This window comes from Taeniopygia guttata, chromosome 1A, assembly GCF_048771995.1.
Source record: "Taeniopygia guttata chromosome 1A, bTaeGut7.mat, whole genome shotgun sequence".
In the NCBI taxonomy this organism is placed as follows: domain Eukaryota; kingdom Metazoa; phylum Chordata; class Aves; order Passeriformes; family Estrildidae; genus Taeniopygia; species Taeniopygia guttata.
Genome location: NC_133025.1, coordinates 56,394,595 through 56,422,030, shown reverse-complemented (window position 1 = coordinate 56,422,030; position 27,436 = coordinate 56,394,595). Strand labels below are relative to the sequence as shown.

Here is a 27,436-nt window from a genome sequence, read left to right as displayed (position 1 = left end):
TTAGCCGTCAAAACAGTGTTTTCTAATTTAAACTTGGAAGCGTTGCATTTAAATACCATTGCTTGCTATTGTGACCTAATATTGTTTTGGAGAGCCTTCTTTTAAATTGAAATCCTGGAGTCTCTTGTGTCTTCACTCTTCAGGTGGTGTTTGGGGAGCACCTGAGTGCTTCTCTCCATTCTCCCGCGTCCCAAATGTCTCTGAGTTGGGTGCACTGCAGGCTGCCACAGAATACAGGATTCTTTTGTGCTTTTCAGTCAGTTCTTGTTTACTACATCATTTTGCAACATTTCCAAACTAAGAATAGAGGTTTTCATGCTTGGAGGTTCATCTTGTGGCCATCCAAGTTAAGAGGCAGGACAGTGTGCCAAAACCACGACAGACTGCATGTCCCAATCCATTTATCAAAATTCATTAAAGGAAAATTTATTTCAGTTTTCTCAATCTGAACATAAATTTGAAGGGTCAAAAACTCAGTCTCAAAAATAGTTTCTTGGCCACTGAGCTCAATTTTGGTGCATATATTAAATAATTCAACTCTGAAACATTTATTTCTGTGTGTTTCTTACTATTTTTCCTCTAAATGAAAATAAGTTCTCATTACATTTGGAAGAACATTCAGTTTGTTCAGCTAGAAAAAAAATCTAGTTTGGATTACTGTTTTACCTCTTGTCTGAAAAGTATTTGAAGGTGGGTAGTCTTGAAAAGTATGTAACTCTTCATGGAAGTTAAATTATACTTCCTCTTTCCTTTTGAAATACACTTTTAATTAAGATTTGTAGTATTTTATTTGAGTAGCAGCATCTTGTGACCATGTCCAGCCACCTTTTCTTTTTTTATTCTTTTAATCTATTCTTGTATTATTTTCAGTGGAAAACCAACAGATCCATTTGATTGACAGAAAAGATCTTGGTTAGTTGGTTATTGCCAACTTCTCAGTGCAGCCACCAAACCAGATCTATGGCAAATAAATTTTGGTTTAACATTCCAGAAGTCTTTCCCAATGTTTATTCTTGTTACTTATAAATATTTTGGTGGACTTTGTCTTGCAACACTACTTTTAAAGGGTTTTTTCATTGCATGAAGCAATAATTCCACATTTTACAGCAGAAATTTATCTTCTACAATATTTTGGCCAAAGAAAAATTTAGGGTGTATTTGTGTATGTCTGTTATACAAGAACATTTGTGCTGAAATATCTATATCTATTGTTCCTCATATCTATACTTTTGACAAATTGCTATGAAAAGTTAGTGCTGCACCTCTTACTGATGTCTACATGTAGATAAATCTGGAACAGTTTTGGAGATACTGGTGAGCTGCCACTAGAACTGGGATCAGTACAACAGCAACAGATTTTTTTTTTTTTTTTTTTTGTGACTATGCACATGATGCAGTCGGATAAAACTTAAGGAAGTTTTAGCTTTCATATTTTCCAGATTCTGTACTGCATTAGTGTGTAACGGAATTCCATATAAAGTGATAGCAAGTTCTATTCGCAGTTTAGTCAGAAAAACAATTCTTTTCCAGCCTGAGAACCGAAGACCATTACAGCTTTGGGCCCAAAAAGTGTGAACAGCAGTGAACTGAGGAGAGCAGTCTGGGACGATGGGACTTCATAACCTGAAGCTGTAATTGGATACTAAAGCCCAATATGGAAGTGGACCAAAACTTATAAAAGTGTCGAAACTTGTGATCAGGAGTCCGTCTTGGGTGTAGCTACAGCCAGGCTCTTGTACTGCCCAAGGTGTGTCCTTTGAAGGCTTTAATGAATCCCTACTTTATTGCTTTAATGCTGTCCAGCCTCTGTTCTAGGTAGCCTCTCAAGGCATCACACTAATTTCTCTGTACTTACCAACTCATTTCCTTCTCTTTTGTTCATTTAAGATGTAAGCTGATGGGAGGATTATCTCTCAATTCTTGATACAGCTTAAAGGGTTTTTTTGTGCAATTGGCAATGTCAGTAATGTTCTCAGAAGCACAGAAGAGAGATGAGACCGATGGAGGAAACACACAAATTTCCAGTGTGAGAGGCTTCAAACATAAGAACAAGACCTTAAATTATAAATTAATGAAATTGCTAAAGGTAGCTATACTTCTAAATATTTGCAAAGCCATATTAAACTTTAAATAAAGTAGGTCCAGCCTACAGCAATGAAGCTGCATAACCTGTACACTTAATAAGAAGGTGCTTCTGAGGCTGTGCTCTCAATATAAAAAGCTGAATATATATTGGCCATTCTTTCTTTAAAAATAATAAAAAAAAAAAAAGTAACTAACTGTCAGTTACTTAACACATAGTTGCTATGGGGAAAAAAGAATTCCCATGTTCCCAATTTACAAATCTCAGTTTGAGATTAAAATTTTTTTAATTGGAAGAGGTGAGGTTGAAAGAATGTGCAGAGAGGGAAGTGTGCTATAAATTACCTCCCAGACCTCCCTGAGTGGTTTCAGAAGATCACGTTCTGTCAAAAAGCATTTGTTCTCTGTGTGCCAGAGCTGGCCTGTGACACCTGTTCCTATTCCCATCCTTACCTGCCCTTCCTGAATGCACAGCTTCCAAAGGCTGTGCTTTACCTGCACCACAGTTTTCCCTTTTTAATGGATGCCCTGAAAATAGGTAGAGGATTGTTAGAAGATGCTATTAGAAAAAACTCCATCTAAGGCTATCTCTCATCTATATCAGGAAAGGAAGAATTAAACCCATGGGAGGGAGGACTGAGGAGAAAGTAAGTAAATGAAAGGTTTTCTCCATCTTACCTCCTTTCTACTGCAGGCACATTTTTTAAATCTTATAGTAGTTTGTACTGCTTTTAAAGAATCAGATGCTTTAATTCCTTACTGGTTTGTTTGTTTGTTTGTTTGTTTTTTTCCACATTTGAGGGGCTTAAAGTAGTTGCAGGTTTGGAATATCATTACTTACTTTCTTTCTCCTTGTTTCGTGCTTTGTTGTGGGGGGAGGCTGATTTTGTTTTGTTTTTGTTTCCTGAAAGCTATTATAAAGTGGTTGCAAAATACAGTAATGTCAAGGAGATCCTTGGTGCTACCCTGAAGTAATGTGAGTGTGACAGAAGAGGTCTAACTTGCCTGTTGCTTGAGTTCTAGAGGCCCTTTTGACTGCATATCTCCTAAATTCTAGTGAAAGATGTCCCTGCCCTTGGCAGAGGGTTGGCGCTGGAAGATCTTTAAGGTCCCTTCCAACCCAAGTTGTTCCATAGTAATGTGACAGTTGCTAGGAATGATGTAAATTACTTGATTTTGTTTCAACCTTTGCAGCAAGATAATTTTCTGAAACCTGCAAGGTACTGAATTTGTCATACTGAACTGCTGATGGTTAATACCTCATACTGTTGGCAGAAATAGAAGACATCATGTTACAATCCTGCAGCTCTTTATGTTGTAGTTGGCCTTGTGATTCCTAATGTTCATCCCAGTTGTGATACATAACATATTCTGAGCATAACTCAGAATACACCTGGACAAGCACACACCTCAAAAATTAGGCATTTTTGATAGAAGGATGATCCAGAAACAAACATTTTTGATTAAAGATCTGGATTTAAAAGACCATTTGCAGTGTAGAAGAGTAGAAAAACATAGGAGCCCAAGAGGAGCAAGAGCTGGGCTTTGCAGGATTTTAAAATATTGCACCAATGAACAAGGCAGGCAAGTGAAGGATAAAAACTAAGAAGATCCCATAGCGACTGAGAAGTTTTTCAGAGACCAGTTTCTATTTCAGGCTTATTTCTTCACAGTTTCTATTGGAGACTAAGTGCTTTTCAGTAACAATTATAAGCCAAGTTTGTAAAAATCTGAGCTGCAGACAAGGGTTTGGAGGACAGTACATGTTGAGGTAAGGCAAAGAAAGGTGTATTGCATTCAGGTTTTATGGTGGACAAATCAGCTTGTTTCCCTGAGCACCTGATACTTTAAGGAATAAGATTTTTTTTTGTGCATCTGTGAGATATAATCTAATTCATTAAAATGGTTGGATTTTGTTATATTTTGAGTTTGCGTGTTTGGTAATACTTGTGTGTGTTCATGCTGAACCTATATTTTATTGCCTTCCTGCTGCAAAATGATAGATGAAACATTCTCTGTGAATTGGGTTTTATTACTTTTTAATTTATTTTTTTTTTTAGAAGATCTTAAATGTCTCTTGCCCCTCAGCCACTTGGGTTGGAAAATGCTGGTTTTATTGCACTGGAGTTTTGCTGTGAAGCAGAGGCCCATGTCAATGCACAGCTGCCTGCTGCACGCACGAGCCTTTTCACTCTGGAGGGCAGCTGTGACATGCCGTGCGCCTCCAAATGCACTGGTGACTGGGAAAACCCATCAATAATTTCATGGCCATCTAGGCAGAAAGCTGTTACCTTTTTGAAAAAAGGTTTCAACCAGATTGTTGTCATTTTTGTCTAGAGATGAAATACCAAAGTGAGGAAACACTGATTTGAAAGAGCTTATGTGAGCTTGACCTATCTGGTGAAAACTTCCTGCGGATAAAAAAAGCTGGAATCTCTCCCAAGGAAATGCTCAAACCTTTGCCAGGTAGTAGTAGGTGCATGTTCTAGGATGCACCTATGTGTGGGTCATACCTCAGTGATTTTCAGAGGGTTTGGAATGTTTCTTCAAAGGTTCTGTGTCCCTCACTGTTAAAAAGCCTCTGGACAAAACCCCCAGTGTAAAGCTTTGTCACTCCCGCCAGCAGTCCCATTACGGAATCACTGTGGATATACACTAAGAGGGTAGCAAGTTTCTTTTTAAGTTTCATTTAGTGTAAGTGTAGCAGTGATAAAGGCAAATATCTAGTCAAGGATTCAACTTTGTAAAGTATTTGACTAAGAGCAAATACAAAGCTTGTCTTGCAGAGGCCTTGAAATGATACTAGGATCTATTTTTTGACAGGTTAATAGTAAGAAATGTCAATTTTTAATATGTTATCAGCAGATTGGATTATTTTTCAGGGTTTCATTTGTCTTAATGAGGAATTCAGTCAGGATTTTCCTTTGCATTCAAAAATTCATCTACCTGTAATGGAAGATGAATTCATTATTCTGTGTCTTTTGGGTCTTTTAAAGCTGGGAGTTATGTGGTATATGTTCTTGGATTAAAATAGAATAATCCCTTCTTGCCTGAGGGAATCTTCTGTATGTGTAAACAGGCAGAGTAATACCTAGCACAGTAGATTTTTTTCCTTTAATTACTGTTCTTTCATTTTAAGAAGAAAGAGAGAGGGTAATTCATCTTACTCATGGACCATTGATCACCAGGTAATAAGAGGGAGGAATTTCCCTGATTCCTGGACTTTGATAAAATTTTGTGGTTAAAAAATGATGCTTTATTTGTCAGGGTTAGATAAGAACAACAACTGATTTAAATTTTTGTAACAGCTGAACGCTACATAAATGGATCACATCAGACATCATTGTTATCACAATTGGTACCTAACATATAAGAATTTCCTCTTGAGAACTGAAGAATTTAGAGCTGTTTAATCCAAACAGTTTCTTTGTAATGAGGAATTAAATGGTTGTATTTGGGTTTGACAAGCAGCTGGTAAGAAACATGAAAAGCTGGTATGAAAATAACCTTGGTATTCTGCTACTTCCTTTCCAAATGCAAAACAAATAAATAACCTCCCACCCTCTGCTCTCAAAAAAAAAAAAAAAACCAAAAACAAAAAAAAAAAAAACCCTACAAAAAAAAGAGAAAAAAAAACAAGTAAAGCAACCAACTAACAAAAACAACAGAAAAAAATGACTTTGTGTTTCTGCCTGAGAAATTGCCACTTTCTTAGGTTTTTATTTGGTGTTTTGATACCTATGCCAGTACTGGTAGCATCTTTTAACTGGTTTCTCCAAGGTTGTGTGACTACATCAGAGAAATATGAGATACTCAGCCTCGAAGGTTCGTGTATTTGCAATCTGCTCTCTTTTCCACCATGTCAGGAGGCAAATGTTTCTGTGTGGTGTTGTTTTCATTGATACCCAGGCTCAGTGCCTACAGGAGGCCAGCTCTTCTCAAAAAACTTTCGTCTTTTCTACTTCTGTGAGGTGTAGTGTTTCCCTCACTTGAGAAATACTAGGGAAAATGTTAGGGAGGATGTTAAATAGTTTCATTGTTTTAATCTGCAGCATTTAGCTCTTGCAAAGATAAAGTTGAACTTTGAGCGTTGTTCCTGCAGCAAGTTATTTTTGCAGCAAAGGAATTCAGACTCATACAAGAAGTATGTAGAGAGAGGAAAAAAGAGAATTGTGTTGATTTCTGGTTCTCCAACATATAAATAAACTCAGGCTCCAGAAAATCTGTGCTTCCCTCAGTTTCACAGTTATTTAGCAAGTCCCTCCTTGAAGATTTGGTTTGACCTTGCCAGTTTTGATTTCCCTCTGGAAAGATATGATCAAAAGGAGGAAGTGCTTGTGAGTTTAAGCACTGTTAACCTGTGCAGTGCAGTTGCCCAGGATATTAGTGCCAAGTTGAAGAATTCTGAATTTGTCCTGCTTGCATGTCAAGAAATAACACTTGGCTGGAAAATAAAATGTGGTTAAAAAGTGGAGCGTGCCAGTGGTGGGGAGGACTTTTTAATAAACACAAAACAAGAAGGTGAAATGTGCAGGGTCATGTGCAATTCATGTGGCTGTGCTGTCAAAGCAGCTGGGTCCATACCATTGCTCTCTTTTTTATTATAAATTGATGAGTTTTGGAGGAAATTGCATTGGAAGGGGATGCTACAGGAAACATCTCTAGAGGTAATATATGAGGCGCAAAGCAGGATATTTTTAGTGTTATTAAGGAAACCAGAACATTATCAGGTAACATAAGAAAGAGGAAAACAAAGATAGAGTATGCATTGGTGAAAAAAAATGCAAGTGGCAAAATGATTATTGCAGGAAAGCTTTCTTTGTGGCTGGGGCAAGAGAAAGAGTTTTAACCCTACAGGAAAGGAAAGCAATGAGTGTCTGTTGCAATGCATTCACTAATTAATTCCACGTTTACACAGTCCAATAGTTTCTGCTGCAGAGGGCTTTGACTCGGTATAGTAAGGTAAAAGTTTATAAAGTTCAGGGGACTTTTTGTGCTTCAATCTGGGAGAGAGCAAAAGAAATATCTGAAGTCCAAATGAGATATTAATTATAATATTTTTTAAATCAATTAATTGTGCTTTTTCATTTAGCTTTTTTCTTTTATTGTATTTACAGTTTTAAATACATAGAAGCTGAATTAGCAAATGTTGCAGCTTTGAAGTTCTTTGCCTCAATATTTGCTTTCTAAATGGTGCTATTATTTAATCTTGAACTGTAAAACCACTATATTCTGCTGAGTTTAAAGAGCATTGTGAAATAGACTATTGCAAAATGCACAGGAAAGCAGTTGTAATGTTTCTTCCTGAAACAGGCAAGCACAGCAGCCCTTCTAAAATGCAAAAGCCTATTTAAAATTAGCAGTATATAAGTGAACAATAATTACCAAGAGCTGCTTTACACAGGCTTCCTACACTTTCAGGCTGGTTTGTTTTTGGTTTTGGTTTGTTTTTTTTTTTTTTTGAGAATGACCACATTCTATTAATTTCTATACATCTGGCTTGAGGTTGTGAAGCTTCCTTCTGGTTTGATTACACAGAAAACTTTGAGAACCACTCACCCAAGCCTGTAATCCCTAATACAGAAATAACAAAGATAAATGCGTATTTCAAAACCATAAACAAGCACTAAGCTCTCTCCATTCTGGAGCCAGCAATCCCAGTGGAGGCTGGGAAGAACAAATCCATGTGGTTGAAGGTGAGCTAATCCACTGTGACAAAGCTGTGGGCTCTCCTGTCCTTGAGGCAGCTCCCTGCCTTCCTGCCTCGCAGTGCCAGGAGTGCCTGTGTAGGGTGGCTGCAAATGACTTCATTTTTCACAGCTGTCACCTCCAGGACTGCTTTAAGCTCTGCTGAACTCCTTTTTTACTCTCTGCTCTTGCACGCCTTGGTTGATGAGCTTCCACGAGCCACAGCGGAGGGAGAGGAAAATCTATTTAAAGGGTAACATATTGGGGTCTGGTGTGAAGGATCCTTCTGCCACTGGTGTGAGGTACAGTGACATGAGCTGTCCTGGCTTCTACAAATGTGTTGCTGTCATTGGAGCAGTGGTGGGAGAGTTTACAGATACCCACAAAAAGACACAGGCAGGAGAATATTGCTGTTCAGTGCTTTCCTCTGCTGAGAAGGATGGTGCTCCAAATGATTAAGTGGCCATCTCTGGATTCAGGAGAGCTGATTTCCTTGCTATTTTGTTTGCTCTTCAGACAAATATTTTTTGCTGTGGTTTGATGAAGCAGTTAAAATAACAAATGCTGCTGAAAAAGCAGGATTCCCCTACCCTCATCATAGTTTGAGACCCAACCTCTTTTTCTGCATTAGCACTACTTCTCACCTGGTCCTAAAGAGAGCTGAAATAGCAGAAAATGCAGCCTAACAGCAACAGCAATATGATAACTCTGAGACAATATTTTAACTGCTGTTAGGGAAAAGAAGCAAATTTTTCTTTTTTATTTTACAGTACTGACAAAAATTGTAGCTGTCTGTGAATTCATCACTTCTGGAATATTCCCCAGGTCTTTGTTAGGTCTTTCCAAAGTTTCTTGTAATCATTAGTGGCCTAGAATAATCAAGGGGGCATAGTCACCTTGGTGTTCACCTTCACTTTCAATTCATTAATTCGTGGGTTGAATGTCCTCAGTCCAGTCCTGAGGCTGATCCCTAGTTCACTCCAGTATTAACTTCTGTCAACAGTGAGAAATGGCTACTGATGTCCAATTTGTTCTGTCTCCAGTTTTAAGCTGTGCCATGACTTATCCGTGCTGGTTGCCAGATTTCTTCAATAGCTTCTTGTGAAGGGATGTTTTTTTTTTGGTTTTTTTTTTGTCAAAAGTCTTTGGAAAACTTAAACATTTTCTATCTAGAAGTTTCTTCTTTTTAAAATCAACTGGCTACCAGGGGTAAGGGGCAGTACAGAAGAAAGGATATGGATAATTATTTTACAGAGCATATTTCCTTAATAATCAGTAATTATCCTGTAACTTTATAGTCCTTGGGGGCTCTGGACTCTGACTTCAAAGGAAGCAAGAGAATGCAAGCATCCCAAATGTGTAAATGGTCAGGCAATTAAAATTTCTCCTTTTCCCCAAAGTCCTTGTGAAGCATCCTACTCTATAAACTGCTCTTTACAAGGGTAAACATATGCTTAGGGGAGCAATCGATTCCTTTCCTGAATGAATTAATTGATTCCCTGCCCCTGCCTCTTGTAGTTAACAACAAATTACTAGTGGCTGTTAAGGCAGCTTCGATGCACAACTTCATCTCCATCTAAACTAAGTTGGGGCAGATCATTAATTTTGCTGGCCCTGGAATGGAGTGAGCTTGTATCTCTGCAATATGTTCCAGAAATGCATTGCAACTGAAAATCCAAGGTTTCCAGCACGCTGACACTTCAAATAGCCCGTGACAAGCCATCATACTGTCTTGTGTTTCAATTACTTATCATCAGTCTGTGAATACAGTAGGAAGTCCTTTGGAATTTGAATAAATACTTTGAACGGAAATGTATCAACTTTGCTGGAGTTCCCCACTACAGTGATAGCATGGGCAAACAGCTGAAAAATAAAATTAGTAATGCCTGGTTCTTCCACACCATTTGCATGTGGGAGGTCTGACAGAGGAAGCAGATACTTGGAGATAAAAGCACTATGGTCAAGGACAGAAATAGAAGGAAAATTCACAGTCTCCAAATTCTCAGTCAAGTTCCTCTGGGACTTGCTGCTACTAAATCTATTTAGGACCTTGCAGTGGTGTCCAGAAGTCCTGGCCAAATACTGGTGTCTCTGTTCTGTGATACAATGCACACAGGTAAACAGCTTAGAGCAGGCTAATGTTTGACATCAGCTACCACTTCAAATAGTTCTGAGAGATCAAAAGTCCTCAGTTCCAGTAGGATAAACTCTGAACGCAGAGGAAAGCAGCAAGAATGATCAAAGGTCCTGAAAACATGCAATAACAGACCTTTTGATATGTAAAACACTCCTGCAAAGAGGAAGGGAAGCTGTCTTTCTCCATGACTGTGGCAGATGAGATAAAAATGAGTATAAACTACAGTGAGGAAACTGATATCAGGAAATAGTGAATTTCTGAGACATTTCTGAGAAAGCCTATGGAGTATCCATCACTAAATGCTTTTAAAAACAGATATGTGTAATTTTTTTTTAAGGAGTTACTTATGTAAACCTTTTCAACAATGTGCTTTTTCCGAACTCCTCCTGGGCCAGCAATTTTGTGACGTTCTGTCTTCTTGAAGGGCATATGTATATTTCATGCAGTTAAATATACTTTTTAAAAAATTAAAATACATGCCTGAGACAAATGTATACAAGGGATGTGTATTTTTGCAATTTATATGGATTATCATGTTTTAAAGTCATATTGAGAATTATAAGTTCAGCTGCCTTTCTAGGCTACTTAAAGGTTGGCTTTGGATTTGGTACCCTCTGAAACAGAGTAATTCAGAATACTTTATAGATACTTTCAGGTGTTTTCATATATTGTGCTTGTTGAAGGTAACCTCTGTGTAGACCTTATGGAAAAAGAAAAGTGACAAAGGCTTAGAATCTAAAAAAGAAGAACATTTTAAATCTTGAATACGGGGTTGGTTTTTCTTCTTTCTTCCAAGGATACATCCCCTGCAGCTGTTTGTATTGATTCTAACACTGACTACTCTGCAGAATCCTACTGAGTCACTGTGACAGCTCTGTCTGTGAAAAACAGATTGCAAACCACCTGAAAAATATTTCAAAAATGGCTCTGAGAGCCATGTTGGATGTTGAACAGTGTTAAAAACACAAAGCTGTTCAATTGATCAAAGTTGAGTTCTGATGCCTTCCATAGCCACAGGCTATATGCTGGTGTGATTAATTAATTTCAAAGTGCAATACTTTATTTTACACACTGGCTGTATTTGTACTCTAGTGTGAAAACAGCTTCTAGCAGTAAAGTTGATTTCCATTCCCACTCAGATGTGATTTCTGCCACCACTGGCCTCTCTTCACTTATGCCATGCTTAGCTGCATCCACAGTGCTAAGGTTGTGCTTCTCCAGTTGTACAGGTCTACAAGTCTAGACAGGAATTTTTTTTTGGTTTTTAATAGGTTTTTGTTTCCTTCATGATGTAACATTACTGATTAATGGATCTTTATTTCCAGGAAAATGGGATTTATTAAAAAGAAAATCTTTTGCCAACTTACTTTGGAGATTTCCCCCATTCATTTTAGTTAAGTGAAACTATAAAAATTCTGTAGCTTCTTCAGCAGAGATTTCTCTGCAGAGCACCACTTCTGGCCATGCTTCACAGCTCTATATTACTTCAGCAGATAAAAATAAGATATATCAAGAAACGTGTGTTAAAAGGCCCCATTAATTGGAAATAACATGGCCTGGGGTATTGTTTTACCCCTTAATAAACACATTTGAGGTTGTAAAAGCCTTTTTGTTTTCTGCTATGAGGCTGCTATTCCCTGAGTTTCGAAAAATATTTCAGGGTTATTTATCTTTTATTATTCATCTGTGCTTAAGATACAAATCTGCTGTTATTATTGTCTTTTTATAAGTAGCAAATGATGTAGCAAATGAATAAGTGTATAAGTAGCAGATGGAAGGAAAGCACCATGATCTGCATGCAAACTTTGAGCTTTTCAAAGCTCATTTGATGATCATTTTAGCTGCAGGCCATGTCTACATTACCAGGACCACTAGTGTGCTATTCTAGAAAAATGATGCAGGACTGAACACAGCTGCATTAGGAAAACCATGCTTCCATCAGCCCAGACATCACCCTGAGCAAAATAACAAAAAAAAAAAGCCCACAAACCAGTAAAATGTCTGGTATGGCAAGATCTGCTTCATCAGCTTCAGTGGCTGAGTATTTCCACAGATATCACATCCCTCCTGGTTGCAAAACTGCAGCTGCAAGGCTTGTAAGTTAAACTTTCTCAAGGAGGTGGGACTAGATCTCCTGAGGTTCCTTAGAACCATGCCATAACTCATGCAATAATGAATGTTAATATTTCATTCAGTTATAGTTTGAATTAATGCACATGGAAAATAAGTATTTCCTAAGATTCTTCCTCATTATCCTTGTTTTTCCTCTGAAACTGTAGGATGGTGTACTTGCTGGTTTTCAAGTCAAGTGCAGGCTAAAATCAGCTGTTTGAAGAACAATCTTGCTAGAGCTGACAAGCAACCCTTTGTAAATGGGCTGGCATGTTGCAAGTCTCAGCAAGTTAGTCAAACATATGCTTCCAGTTTTGATCTAGCTTGTTCTTTTTACAGGTGAAACAAGCCTAACAATGACTTTAAATAGCACTTTGCCACTGCACAAGAGCAGTTTTTGTAACATGTAGCCTGTTTTTATGGCTCAGCCATTGAATGGGACTTTGGCAAACAACTGACTGGCAGCAGCCCCCTGCCTCGTCCTGCAGAGTGACCAGAGATTTCTCTGAGGGCTTGTACAATTTCTTCCCAAAGGTCTTGTCCCAGGTCACCACTGGGGACCAACGTGGTCAGTGCTGTGGTGGGTGGGGGTCTGTGCAGCCTCTCTGACCAGGCAGAAGTGGGTGAGGCCTTCTTCAGGTAACTGGGAGAAGCCTCATGATGGAAATTGTGGTCCTTCAACAACCCCAGGGTCTACAGGAAACACATCTGAGGCAATGTAAAAACCTGAAAACCAGCCCTGCTTACAAATCAATATCCTAACCTCAAAGGACTCCAAGACACAAAAGCATATCAACCATAAAAGTGGCTTCCTTGAGCCAGTCCTATATTATTAGGGAGAAAACGAGGAGCTGTAAATAATCAGGAAGGTGATTTCAACTGTACTTACATAAAATACCAGTTAATTCTAAATCTTTTTGTGCTGCAAACAAATCTATGCTTTTTCTTCTCTAGTTACTAGGTTTTTATTAAGCTACAAGAGACAAATATGAATAATTATAGCGCTAAGAATATCTGGACTCTCTACAGTTAAAAGTAGGGCTTTTAACTGTACCTAATTTTAAGGATCTTCTCACCTTGCTTGTCAGCTGATAACGCATAAAACACTTGTTTCAACACCTAACAGCACTGCTGCTATAACACATTCCTTCCTAGAAAAATGATCTGCTGTGCTATACTCACCTGGGACAGCTGTAATCCCTTGATGTGACAAAATGCAGGTTTTTCCCATACACATTCCATGCCACACATGGTTTGCTCTGAATCATCAGTGAACAATCTCAATCATCTAGCTCTCAGTGTCATTTTTAGTACAGATTTTGTCATTCTGAGGATGACAAAGGAGATGAGGATCAATCATCAGAGAAATGGCCAAAAAAAGGAATGAAAAAGAGAAAAATGGGAAAACAGTTCCCCACAACCTGGGAAAAATGGTTATGAGACTCTGGATATACACATTGAGCCTTCAGTGAGCTAAGAGCATTTTGGTCTTCAACAACAAATCTGTGGCTGAGCTGGGTAAGAGAATGTTTCTTTCCAGTATTCTTGGTTTGACTTCTCAATAACTTATTTCATCATTTATTGAACCGATCCATATGGCCTCATAATGAATAGTTAATGCTGAGCTATTAAATGTCTTCAGGCTCTAAAGCCCTTTTTCAGCTATTATGTGATTTGCCCTTTTACATTTTAGAGAGCTCTTTTAAAAATACACTGAGAAAAGTTCAAAGGTACTACAGGCAGCTTTTTTTATCCCAGGTTTTTTGTTTCCTGTTAACTTCGACAGGAATAGTTTGCCTTTGCAGAAGGCTTCTGTGGAGGCTCTAGGAAACAGATACACTGTTCAGATACACTGAAACTGAAGAAGGGACTCCTATACCTCAAGGATAAAAAGCTAAAAGAATATCCTTGTTTTGTTATTTATTTCCCTAACTAATAGGGAATTCAATTATTAATTTTTTAATTTCTGTATATGAAAGAATTCTTGGTTACTTCCCAAATGTCTGAGTGTTCTCATATCTAACATTAGCAAAATAAGGAAACAAAAGCTGGCTTCAAGATCTTACTTTATTTCTACAAGTCTGTTACATAACAGACTCGTAAAAAAAAACCAAACAACCATGTGCTCTGTTAATAACTTTCAGAATTACAGAATCACAGAATACTCTGAGTTGAAAGGGACACACAAAGTTCATCAAAGTCCAACCCTGGCCCTGCATAGGACAGCCACAAGAATTTCACCATTTTATGTCACATTTAAAGCAACTCATGTTTTGGTCTGGAGAGGATTTTACATGATTTGCAGAGCCATGTATTCTATGCAAGGTAAATCCTGGGTTACCTTTTAATGAAATTTCACCACTTCCATGGCTGGAGTATAATATCTGACAATGAGCAAACCTTATTAAGTTTAGAAATTTCATTTGGGAACCAGTGAGAGTTCCCAAAATCTGAATCTGACTTCAACCTTCATCTGAATTTAGTGAGAACAGTGTTTCATGCTAAGCTTTGGCTTCCAAGTATTTTGGGTGCAGCTAGAAATAGTGTAGCTTAGTTTGTATATATTTCAGCACTCCTTATTTCAGCCAATTCTAGCAATAAGCTGCAGTGGAGCAAACAGCTATGGCAAAAAAAAAAAAAAAAAAAAAAAAAAAAAAGTGACCAGTTTAATTTTGCTGTCTCCTTGCTTTGCATTTTGGATTAGTGGATCAAATTTCCTTGGAGGGCAGCCACTGTCATCAGCTGCAATATGAAATATTTGAGAATTACTTAAAAGTTTCAAACCATTCTGGGTAACATGACGGTTCTTACCTGTGAGTCACACCTAGGAACTTTGGGATGCCTCATAAAAGACTGAAATGGAAAGAGACAGATTTTGATGACAAAATCTCAAAATAGTCTTTTTTAGGGCTCCAATAATTCTGCTTCTTCTCCTACCCCATGCTGTTTTGTCCTACTTCCTTCTTTGGTGCTTGTATGACAGACTGAGGAGAAGGCTGTAAAGGAGAAGGCCTGTGAAAATTTCAGACTTTTTGAGGATGATGCTAAGCAGCTCTGCTGGCTCCTGATGGCCAGCACCAGGGCTCTTGCAAAGGAGTGGGTTGTGCTGGGTGACTCTGGCTGACATCTCCAAAGCAGATCATGTGAAGCAGGTGCACAATGAATTATTCAAGTGCTGCTATTAAAGTGGTGGCAAGCTAAGTATGGGTTAGAAAGTGTGCTTGGATTCATCAAACAGGCATCACATTTAGCCACTCAATCAGAAGCCCTAAACACAGCCTTAAGGAACATTGTCAAATCATTCAAAAATTAGGAAAGAGAAAGTGCAACTTGGATTAAGCTTCCTCTTGCATTAATTTGAAGTGCTGCCTAAAGTTCTGTATCTGGAGCACTACAAGAACTAACATCTCTTTAACACACAGTCTTGTATTAGGTCACACAACCACAGACACCTGATCTAGTTCAGGGTTGGGGTTTCCTGCCCCTTTTTATTTTGCAGCAAACTCTCACTTGCAAAGAAGGAAAGCCTCATCCTAGGAAAGGCCTTCCCTTGGGCAGTACTTTTAGGAGACCATTTATTTCTCTAGGGGAGGTTTCAGGTGAGCTAGGCACTTTTCAAAGACACAGACCCTGAGATAGCAGCTCCGTTTGGTCACGCTCCAGTGTCACACTCTCCATAGCTCTATGGGTGACAGGAGGTGCCATACCCCAGGTGAATATGTAATGACAAGGGACAGCAAGGGGGTGCTTTGCTGTGCATTTTGTATTTGATGCTTGGCAGGTCTGTGGCTGGGGCTGATGCACTGCCTGCTGGAGAGCTCGAGTCACTTCACTGTGACTCAGAGGCCAGGGAAGTGAATCTCATTATAGACCTAACCTGCAGATGAACGCAAACCTTATCTTTCATTATAAATGACATCTGTGAAATGCAGCTTGGCTTCCTAAGAGAAGGAACACTCCAGCTCAATACTAATTCAGCAGCTCCATCCTGTCCTGTGACACAGTGATCAATTGCTTGTTCTTCTTCTCCTGTGGATGTAGCACATCTTACTCGGGCAGGGAAGCACTTTAGTCTAATGTGTGGATTTAATTTTCCCATCATTCTTCCTGCTCTGTAGAATATGTGCCTGAGCTATGGGAAAGAAATGTAAATTTTTCCAGGAGTCTGTGGCTGGGAGGAGTGATTGAGAAGCAGAGAGCTGTAAAGAGCTTGTAGCAGTAATTGCTTCATGTCCTGTTCAAGTTATTCTTTATGATCTTCTGTGACATGTAAGAATTTTTTCCATGCTTTATTTAGAATTATTTCCATTTCCATTATTTCCATGAAGTCAGGGGCTACGTGCAACCTGTAAACCCCTCTTTCTCCTGATTCAGAATCTACCTCAGGTGGTGCTGGAAGATTTTATGCACTGTCTGGAATTAGTGGGGATTAGATCAACCTATGACTACCTCTTTTCCTGCAGGATGGGTGGTTTCTCCCTAATATAGATTTGGAAGATCATGAGTCACACTAGCTTGTTACTTTTCCTCCAGAAATTTTTGATTTTTTTTTTCAGAGAATACCAAGCAAGAATTTCTTTTCCATGTAAAAAAACACAAACAAACAAACAAACATAGTCTTGCTAGATATGACCATTTATAGGAAAGAGGAAAAATATAGATCAGTTAAAAAGCATAGAAAAGCACAGTTCTACAGGTTCTTTTATAAAGACCAGGGAGAGCTGCTTCTCAGCTTGTTTCAGTATTACTCACTAGAGTTTGCAGAGGCTTGCAGAGGGCAGTTTGACTTTCTGAAAGCCTGTCAAAATTGCCTTACATAGGGGAGTGGCGCCCTTTAAGAGGAAAAAAACGCATCCTCAGCCTTAGAATCGAACCTTGCAGGTGGGGTTTCCTTTGTGGCCACATATCTCGTTTTCTTGATCTAAAAATAACAAGTGACAGCAGGTTTTGTTGTAGCTGCCAGCTTATTCTCAAGTTCAGGTAATTTGCTTCTGCTTCAGAAGTGATGGGACACCTTGAAATGGATCACCTGGCATCTGTCTTGCAAACACCTTCTCCCTCAGGGCTGGAAAGCTAGGCAGAAACTGAAAACAAGGGTTAATTACGAAAGAAAGGATAATTATCTGGTTTTCCTTTCTTTTCTTTTTTTTTATGTTGCAACCTTCACTGACCTATAGCTACTATTAGTTCATTTCCCATTCTGCACTGGTGCCTGTGTGCATTTAAAATGGCTTTGCTCACTGCTTCTCTGCTTAAATAAAACCCTGGGGATTCTCCAGCCTTTAATGAAAATTACAAAAGCTTTTGCATATTGTGCAACTAGCTCTCCCTTTGTTTTCCTACAGAATGGATTCAGCAGCTCCCCGGTGGGACACCAAAATTAGCCTATCAATATCCCAACATCTCTCTGCAGAGTCGTGTTGGGTTTGTCTCATTCTGATTCCAGGGTATATGGTTTTAGGTGCAAACCACTTCGGAATGAGCTGTTTGCACCTCCAGGGCATGTGAGCAGTGAGTAAATTGCTGTTCCTGTCCTGGCTGCAGGGTCTGACAGAGGCATTAAAACAATTGCGGCTTAGGGTGAGAGGTTTCAGAGGAGTTTGCCTTTCCAACACCCTGCCCACCACTGCTGCTTCCCAGAGTCCTTTCACATCAGACTCCCTCTACTGCTCCAGTAACTTTACATGCGAACAGATTTTATTTCTCTTCCAGCTTGGCTTTAAGCATTGGAGCCCTAGCAGTGGCATTCTTATTTTCAACACATTTAAACATAGACATCTTCACTATGCTTTACCTGACATACATACAGTGTGTAGATAGTGGACCTCTTCTAAGAAAAAAGAAAGTACATTATCTATCTATCTATCTATCTATCTATCTATCTATCTATCTAATCTTCAAAAACACAGGCCATTCTGAAAAATTCCCTAGATCAATGATATGACATTGTTATGATGGTGTTTTAAGGTTAAATGTACCAGTTAAAGTCTCTCTCCAGTTCTGAATCATCTGACTTGTACTGGAAGTCAGAAATGTGTCTATATTTTTCAGCTTGCATACCAGAAAAAAAATACCAAAAATACTGGTTTTGAAGGCTCTGGTCCTGTTTATGCAATCTGCCAGAGTAGATTGTGCTCTTCTGATAAGAGTCGGGTGAAACCAAACAACCAGTGCAACAGAGAACAGCAACACCCAGAATCTGGTGAAAGAACAGTTTGCACAAAGCAGGGATCTTCATCCCTCAGATCTCCATCTCTAAGCCACAGCTCTGCAGGGAGATCAGAACAAGCTTGGGAATTGCCACATCCATAGCATTGCCTCAGAATAAAACCACAGACCAAGTGAAAATACCTCACCTCCCATTTCTCTTTGAAACTGTTAAACTAAACATCATAACAAGACTTTCTCTTAGCAGGGTTGTACTCCACCCTCTGCTCAGGAGGATTGTGCTTTGCCCCTTCCCAGCTCATAAGAAATATTTGCTCTGTCTCTGATGTGAAATTTGTATGTAGCAGATCTTGTTTTCTTTTCCTTTCTTAGTGAACTCTGTTGATTTTGGAAAGCATCTTACCCATCCCTTCAAACCATAACTTTCAGAAAAGATTAGCAGTAACTGATGACATTGCAGTGTTGGTTGCTGATGAAGTAAGTAAGTTTGTGTTGTGTGTACTCCTGGATGGCATGATGCTTTCTTTGCTTTGCAAGAGATAATAAAAGGAGCTTGAGCAAGCTTGTAGCTGGATCAGGCTGCATATTTGGCTCACTCACCTCCCCTCCTTCTGCCTCAGGTTCCTCATCTGTAAAGTGGGAGTAAGATACTGACCTCATTACAGTGCCTTAAAGGAAAGAATTACAGAGAGCTACTGAGCTCACCAAAGCCTGTGCAAGAAGTGTGGGCACCTGCTTCAGAGGTCTGCTCTGGGAGCATCAAACAGGTGATTATTTGTACTCCAGTTTTCTGGGCCTAGATCTGCATATCCTCAGTAGATCACAGTACATTGTTCACTTCAGTTTCTGTTTATCTGCTTGTCCATTCTTCCTTCCTTCCCTGCTAAGAACTCATGAAGATGAAAGTTCACTTATTCCTTGACATGTTTTCTCCTCTGCTTTGGTATTAACAGCTTCAGAGGATCCTCAGCTTCAGCAGCATCCAGTGGGATCCAGCTGCTGTTGCAGCTGAAGGGCACCAGAGCATTCAATGTAACCCATGCACTGATGTGTTACAGCAGCTCCTTGGGCTCATCTGAGGCACAGGGACCATGACTGCTGCCAGACATGGTGCATGAGCACCTCAAAGTTTACAGCCTAATCAGGCAAACAAGACCCAGGGTAAAAGAACAGCCAGCAGACATCTCCAGCTAGCAGACAACAAACAGCAAAATAAAGGGATTTGCCGCCTTTATCTTACTGTACCTCTCAGGTGAGAGCTGGGTATGTACAGACAGAAGGCAATGTACCTTTTTCTGGATGAACAAAGACCTTGGATTTGGAAGTGGTTTTACTCCTTCTTCCACCTCTCCCTTTTGGTCTCTTTGCCTCCTTCATTCTTTTCTATCTTTTTTTTTTTTCTCTGTAATTTTTTTTTTTCCCCTCAGGCCTGCTCCACACTGTCCCTGGCATTCTCTGTCCCTCTCTCCAGCCAGGTCAGCAGGTGAAGTCTGTCATCAGCCAGCTCTCATTTCCTCACAGCAGCACTTGCAGGTAGCTGGTGCCAATTCCTCTTTTCTCCAGTAATGATGGATTCCCTGGGACACTCTCTGCCTCAGCTGTAATTTTGGCTTTGAACAGAATAACTTGACTGTGCTAGAAGCTGGAAACAACAGCTATTTGCTCAGGTCTTTCTGCCCCCTCCCTGTGCCTGTTTACAATTCCACCTGCTCTCCCCTGCCTTGCCTTGCAGTAATCTGATAATTCCCTCAGCTTCCCAGCCCTGGCTCCCAGGGGCTGCACAATTATAGAGAGAGAAACAGCCCTAGACAAGAGAGATACAGTACAGGGCTTTGGACAGTGCCCTGAGTAATTCATCACCAGCAGCATCCCTGTGCAAAAGAAGCCATCAGCAATATGAGAGGTGTGTGACCTTCCCCTCTGAACTCCAGAGCAGCCATGGGCCCAGCTCTGAATGCTAATGGCTTCGTGTAGGGCTGCTTGTCCTCTATCTGTGCTCTGAAGAACAAGAAGAAATCTGCTTCCACAGGCAAACCCTTCCAGCAAGGTCCATAGGGGTGTTTGCACAGCCCCACTGAGTGTCTGTGGAGCTCCTTCAGAGCTCCTGAAGGTTTCCAGCAGAAGGGCTCCAGCCTGCAAACCTCTGGTGTGCACAGAGCAGCAGCTGGAGCTGCTGGGCAGTGTTGCTGCCTGCTCTTGCTGTGGCCACAGGCTCTGTGCTGCTGCAGCTCTGGGGACCACAGCACTCGTGGTTGTGAACCACAGCTCTGGGCCAGCATCTGGTTCGCAGCTCACCAGGTTTCCCTTTAAGTCACAAAAGAAAAAGAGAATTTGGTTCAAACTTTGTTCCTGCAAAGGGTGTGGGGGGAATGGCTCGGTCCTGTGCTGTTTCTAGAAGTGCATTTCTGCAGGATGCTGCTGCTGATGAACTCCCACCACTGCTCTCTTACCCATGCATCTCCTCTCCTATAAATCCTGTACTTTTGTGTCAGTCCCCCACTCCAATGCAACATAAGATATGTGTGGCACAGATGTCAGACCGTTCCTGTAGCATCTGAGTCCTGTGCTTTGAAGGTTACATTGGCTTTCCATTCCATACCACTCAATATTAAAAGCTGATTCCCCAAACCTTACCTCAACTAGATTTTTGCTCTTGTAGATTTGCTCTGCTTCAATGACCCAAACCAGCTTTGTAGCTAGAAGAAAGAATGTTTTTTTCCCTTCAATTTTCAAAGAGAGAGTTGTGTGGGCCTGCAAGTCTTCAAAGCCTATGGTCTGTGGTCCAAGAGCTAAAAACAGTCACAAACTTCACCACCAGATGGATGAAAACTTAAGGCTCATCTTGCTCCTTTCTCCTTCAGCGGTAAAATAAAAAGTCGCTTTTAAAAGGGTTTATCAGTTGGAATTTTTCTCTGCCTGTAACTGGGAAGAAGCTAGGAAAGCATGGCAGGATCCCAGATTTAGACTAGCTACAGGATTCACAGTCCTGAGAAGTGTTCGCCTAACCGAGTGAGGTATCACTCAAATATGTAAATAAGTTTCCCATGGGGAGCTCTCAGACTCTGCCTCAGAGGAAGAGTTTTGCTTAAATAAGCACAGAACAGCTTTGCTGTTGCAGCTTTGTGGAGCCTGGCCCTTCAGGCTGTTAGTCTCAAAAGCTGTGCAAGTCCTGGCCAGGCTGACTGAAGAGCAAGCAAATGTGTTCAGCTACAGGCACTGCCTTCCCCAGACCTGCCAGGGCTCCTCTCCCAGCTCTGCTCTGCCCTTTACTAATAATAGACCACTTGTATTTTTTTTCAGGGAAGGAACATAGTACATGTGGGTTGTGCGCAGTGAAGGTGACTTGAAATGCATTTTTTGTGAGACTAAATTAAAATTATTCAGCTTTTGGCTTACTTTGAAATTAGTGCAGTCGTGCTATGACAGTTGTGGATTTTTTTCTTACCAAAAATACAATGTAGGTTGTCCCTTAAAATGATGGCAATTCCTGCTTCCCTCGAGCAGCCTCCTTCATGACACAGAACACTAGAATTGTTTTTCCATTATATTTGACAACTCTTCCATTTATCCCCATGTCTTTGAACCAGGGATTTGGAGATTTTCTGTGCCAACATGAAGAACTAATTTAAAGCATAGAACACAAAATTTCAGATAAATTATTCTCAGAATAAATTATTTTTGGAATATTTTAGAAGAAGTATAGTTCAAGAGATCCAGAGAAAATAGTCACGAAATGGAATGAAAAGGAGGAGGAGGTGTAGGCAGAAAAACAGCAGCAAAGGCACAACCAGGAGAGAGGGAACAGAAACTGGATGAAATCAGGATATAAAAGCTTATAAATCTCTTTATTTTAAGGTACAAAAAAATACCAAGTCCTAAAATATGATTTTTTCCTGGCAATGACCACACTGTTAAGAAGTTTGCCTTTCGGAGCAAAAAGGGTGGGTGTGCTCAGGGGCATTTTTCCAGCCTTGTGCTTGAGACCTCTTTTCTTCTGTGCCTGTTTGAAGCAAATGCTATTGCAAGCCACGCATGGGCACACACACAAAAATCACTTAAGAAAATAGAGGTAGGCTTTACTTGAGACAGAAAAACAGAAAAAACAGAGCAAGCTTTGCATGCAGATCACTTTCTCTGGGATCTCACTGGCCTTCAACACGTCAGCATGGCTGTGTATCTCTCTGAGTTACTGTGACAAGAGCTGAGAATGGATGGGTGGCTTCTCTACTGCAGTTTTTGAAGGCAGGTTTCAGAGATTTGGACTATTTTGGAAAGCCAGGTTTCAGAGCCTACTTTCAGAAGGTGCTTGACATTAGCAAGTGACTTTTGCTACTCTGATATTTTCTTCAAAGATGACAGAGGTTAAATGAAAACCAGTCATAAAGGAGAGCTTTATGTACTTTATGTGGAGTTTGGTTTCTTATCACATTGTGCTTGTCTAGGGAAGTGTTTTTCAGAGGTTTGTCAGACTCAGCTTCATAGCATGCATTCCAGCAGTGAGAAAGGGCTGTGATCAAGGGAATAAACATATTCCATTTACACTGGCTTGGCATGTGGCCTCCTGCTATGGTTGGAAAGAAGTGGGATCAGCAGGTAATAAAACAGGCACATTGATTTTGATTGTGGTTTTATAATTATTTACTTTTTTACTTTTTATTTTCTTTCAGATTTTTTGTTCCCCTTGTTGGCTTTCTAGTGTCCTGGGTTTACTTTCTGATCTCAGTCACTAGGCTCCCTGCCCCAGTGGGAAATCATTCAGCCAGCATGGTAAATGTTGTGCGGCTGCTGTCAGAGAAGAATTTAAGTGACTACTGCTGGTATTAATCATTGTATTCCTGAATCAGTTTTGTAAGGTAGTGTCTGGAGAAATGAGAAGAATCATATTTGCCTGACAAACTGCCATAGCTCCACTGACACCCAAAATGAGCAGTTACTTCACTTAGCACTGACTGAGATCTCTCATTTCATTTAAGAATGCATTTCCCTCTGAAATTCATGGCTGCTTTGTACTAAGCATAGCTATTCTTTCTGTCTAACTTGGGTCACATTCACTGAATCCAGTAATAGATGAGGGACCAAAACTCTAAAAGATGTGTCCCTTCAACATTGCTAAGAAGCAAAAAGTTAATGTGTCCATCAACAGTTATTCTCTTTCCCTTGTTCTGTTCAGTCTTGGTAAAAGAATTTCCCCAGGCCTCATTTTTTGCCCAATTTAATTTTGTTGTAATTTGTTGTAGTAGAAAAGTATAGAACAATATTTTCAGAAAAGCAACATTTCTATGGAGAGACAACATTATTTACTAGCCTTGCTGACATATTTGGAAAAATCAGGTATGATGCCAGGTTCTGAGACTCTGCAGGTGACTCTGTGCTTTGAAAATGTTTTATATCTGCTCTGATGAATGAAGTTTGGATCTGCTCCAAGCTTCCCTTTCTCTGGCCACCAAAGCTACAGCAAAGCTACTGTCAAAAACCATGCAGAGAATCATTCTTTCACCCCAGCCTTCCACAGGCCATTAAAAAAGTTATTATTGTATGCCCCTTAGGATGTTGAGAATGAAGAAGAAATGTTTTTTTTATATCAATGGGCAACACTTTCTCTCTTGCTCTCATCTGATGTTTGCCTTTGGTCAGTCCTGCTTCACATCAGTTGTGATTATCTCAGTGCTGAAGCCAGGCTGAATCCTCCTACTGACTTCTGGATATTCCCCCTGCTCCCCACACAACCTACCATCAGACCAACAGCTTCTACTCTGTTTAGACACACATTTCATAACTGTCAGCTTCTGGTATCAGCTTTTATAGACATGCAAAGTAGCTTTCCTTCCTCCAGCACCCATATGCTGAACCACCAGATTACAAAGATGCCCTTTTTTAGAGTTTGAATTTTTGAAGTCTCATTAAATTGAGAATTAACTTCAAAGTGAGATTTCAAACAGTTGCCCCTCTTAAGCAGTGCTACATGACTAGGAAAACTGTTTTCTTTGACAAGACTTTTTACAGGTGGTTTACCCACGGTGTCTGGTTGTGAATCTCAGACCTAAAATTTACTTTTTAGTTACATTTAGTTCAATCCCCAAATGGTCTTTCAGGGGAATCTTTCAGCCAAACTTCTGCACCTTGGATCGTATGCCTGACATACTGAAGGGAAACAGAAATCAGGAGAGAAAACAGAAGCTGGAGAGAGGCAGCATTTTGTCCAAAGTCAGAGGGAAGATGGGAGCCAGAGCAGAGTTGCACCACCTCAGCTCTAGGATGTACACCAGGTGCTGTTCCTGAGCTCCTGAGCAGCCTCCCTCATGTTTTGTAGCAGCAATTTGTCATGGCTTCACAAGCTGGCTGCCTGGGCTCCTGCAGGCTGAGGATATTTGAATAGCAGAATAGAGGATCATGTGTTTTTCTCACTATAAACTAGATGAATAAAATTTGTGCTTGGGTTTGTACTTATTCATGACCATTTTTCTAGGATGAGGTAATATATTAAATGCAAATGTTTATATTAATGTACTCCCAGAGCTCCACTTAGGCCAGGAAGGTGAGGCATGTTTAGCCAATCTGTTGGCTGCCTATGGCTATTTTCCTAAGGGTTACACAGTGGATTGTAATGCTCATTTAAATTCCAGCATCTTCCCATCTAGGACAGGCTGGTATCCTGGCTTCACTGGCCTCCTGTTCACACAAAAATCAAGCAGTGCATATAGGCCTGGCTATATTTGCACTTAACCTGGATACAGATCTGCTGCTGGAAGAGAGGTGTGGCACTATTTAAAATGGTTTGGACCAGTTCTGTGCCAGGCTATACAAGAATACACACAAAGCTTCTAGGTGTTTTGATCAGTATGGCCATAGCGATTCCACAGCAAAAAAAAAAAACAAAAACAAGGGTACAAAAAAATCCCACACAAACATACCAAATCCCATATTTGTATTGTGGGCCAACTTGATTGTCTTTAAAATGTGTTGGTAGCAACTGATGAGCTAGCACATCTGCTAAATGTTTCATTTTTATTTAGAGCACAAGCACTCAGAAGTCTTGGTGTTGGATGTGTTCACATTTCCTGTGCTTCTTTAGCCTTGTGCATGGACCCCCTGAGTTTCACTGTCTATCACAGTAACAGTAGTGCAAGATGCCTTCTTATCAGAAAAATGAACAGAGACTCTTTATTTCTTGGGCTTTCCTCAGTTTAAACATTCAAGTTTACCCATTTTTTTGCTGCATTTGTCCTGAAGAAAGAGCAGGTAATGTCTGTAAATGACATATTCTTATGCTGACCTTGTCTTCATCCCAAGTTGAAGATATTTTTGACTAATTGGCCCCCATATTTCCAAATTTGGATTTGATACATCACAACAGAGGCATAAAGGCTGTCTGCAGGTAAAGTCATCTCAGGCTGTAAGATTTCAGAACTTAAAATGGTTTCATCTCTGAGTGCTCCTTGGATGCCATTTTGTGGTAGCTTTATAAAATGACTCAGAGCCTGTAATTAATCCCTAAAGTATTTCATTCTTTGATGAGTTTTGCAACACATGGGACTTTACAATAATGGCAAAATCATTTCCAAAATGTCTGTATGACTTCAGCTATAACATTTCTGCTGGGAATAGAGCAACATGTTTATTTCTGTGCTCAGAAAAAGGAAAATGCAATAAAGATAGATGTATTCCACCTTCAAACAAGGAACAAATTGTGAGAGTCAAAAATACCTGTGCATTTATATAAAATTTATAATAGCCTTCTGTAGTTAAATTTCCTCATGATTTGTTAAACAGGGAGAAGTGCTGGGAGAACTTAATGACGACTTAATGTGAGAAGGCTATTGAATTTCTGGACATTGTTCACAGAATTATCTACACTGTTTGAAGGTAACTATCCATATTGCTTTCCAAGACTGATTCATTGAGTGTAATTATTTCAGTGCAGGATTAGAATAAAGATTAATTTAGGTAATTTGCTGTCCAGGGCCAGGAGCAGATGCTCAGAAATGAGCACCAGCTTATGGTTTCATAATACAGCTTAAGCCAATATAAAAGTTCGCTGCTGCCAAGAGGGAAAGGTCCCGCCCTTCTTTTCAGCTTCTGCAGCCCCAGCTCCTGGCTCCATAAACCCCAGATGGCCTGTGCATTGCTGCTGCTCCTCCAGACACACAGTAAGCCAATTTACTGCAGTGGCAGAAAGGTCACTTCAATAATAACAAAAAGAAGTGCTTTTGTCTCTGGTGAGTCAGGCTGGCTTGCCTCCTGCTCCATCAGGTCGCCGTGCCAGACGGAGGGGTCAGACTCTTGGGATCAGTGGATGTGGGAGGAAAGAGCAGGGAAGGCTGGACAGGAATGAAGGAAAGAACTAAGGAGGAGGGACAAGGCGGGAGTAAGGCTTCCAAGCTGTGTCAGCAATGAGACATTTATTTGGCTAAACCTTCTAATTTTGCCTGTTTGACACCTACTGGAAAATCCAGCTGGCCTTCCCAGAGCAGCGTGTACAGTGTGTGGAAGAGCTTTGTCCTGAATGAAAGTTTGTCCTTTACAATCTATGAAAATGTCTGTATGGGGGTTGTGGGGGGTTGTTTTAGCTTTTGCACATGTGCATTACTTTACAGTCATTGTTCTTGAGTTTTATTGTCCATTTTATTGCTTGGTCAGTCGACACCATGCAATCCTTCTGCAGTAGTTCACAGTAGCCAGAGCCGAAGGCCACACATGATCTCAGTATCCAGAAATTGTTGCTTCATCTGAAAATACCATTATGTGACTTTTTAGCCCATTTCATGTAATTTATTGATATGTTAAAGAATAAAGAACCCAGCAGTGAACCTGGGAGCATCATGATAGCTGCCTTTCCTCTGTGTTCTCTTTCACATTCCTGGAGGGAATCCTTCCTCCCAAACCGAGAGGGCTGAAGAGCTTTCCATAAGGGGCACTGTTGCCACCTTTTTTGGAAGATGGCAAACTCAGCACTTGAGCATTGGCTGTATCCCTGTGATGGGTGACGTGGATGGCTTCCCTGGGCAAAACGAATGGGGATATGTAGATCATACAGATAATATTTACTATTCATTCTCTTCTTTGGTGGGGATTTTTTCCTGTGATTTCCAACCTTTTTTAAGGTTGGTACCATACTGCCATCTTTCATTCCTCCAGCACTTTGTCAGTGCTAAACTACAGATTCCATGTCATGGCAGCTCCATAGCTGAAGTGCTTTAAGCTCCTGAATAAATATCATCTAATCTGGGGGGTTTCTCACTTGTTCAGTTT

At 40.1% G+C, this 27,436-nt stretch overlaps 1 protein-coding gene and 1 long non-coding RNA gene across 3 annotated transcripts in view; both read left to right on the top strand.

Moving 5' to 3' along the window:
* The first annotated feature begins 1,991 nt into the window (after positions 1 to 1,991).
* Positions 1,992 to 22,501, top strand: LOC140682228 (uncharacterized). Its single transcript, XR_012053590.1, has 3 exons — positions 1,992 to 3,853; positions 18,808 to 18,954; positions 19,141 to 22,501. It is a non-coding gene; the product is annotated as an uncharacterized lncRNA (long non-coding RNA).
* A 3,444-nt stretch (positions 22,502 to 25,945) lies between these two features.
* FAM180A (family with sequence similarity 180 member A) overlaps positions 25,946 to 27,436 on the top strand; it is a 76,742-nt gene continuing 75,251 nt past the window's right edge. For both annotated transcript variants that reach the window (XM_072923528.1, XM_072923530.1), the window contains exon 1: positions 25,946 to 26,050. The gene's annotated coding sequence lies outside the window, so the exon portion shown is untranslated. The remainder of the gene's footprint in view (positions 26,051 to 27,436) is intronic.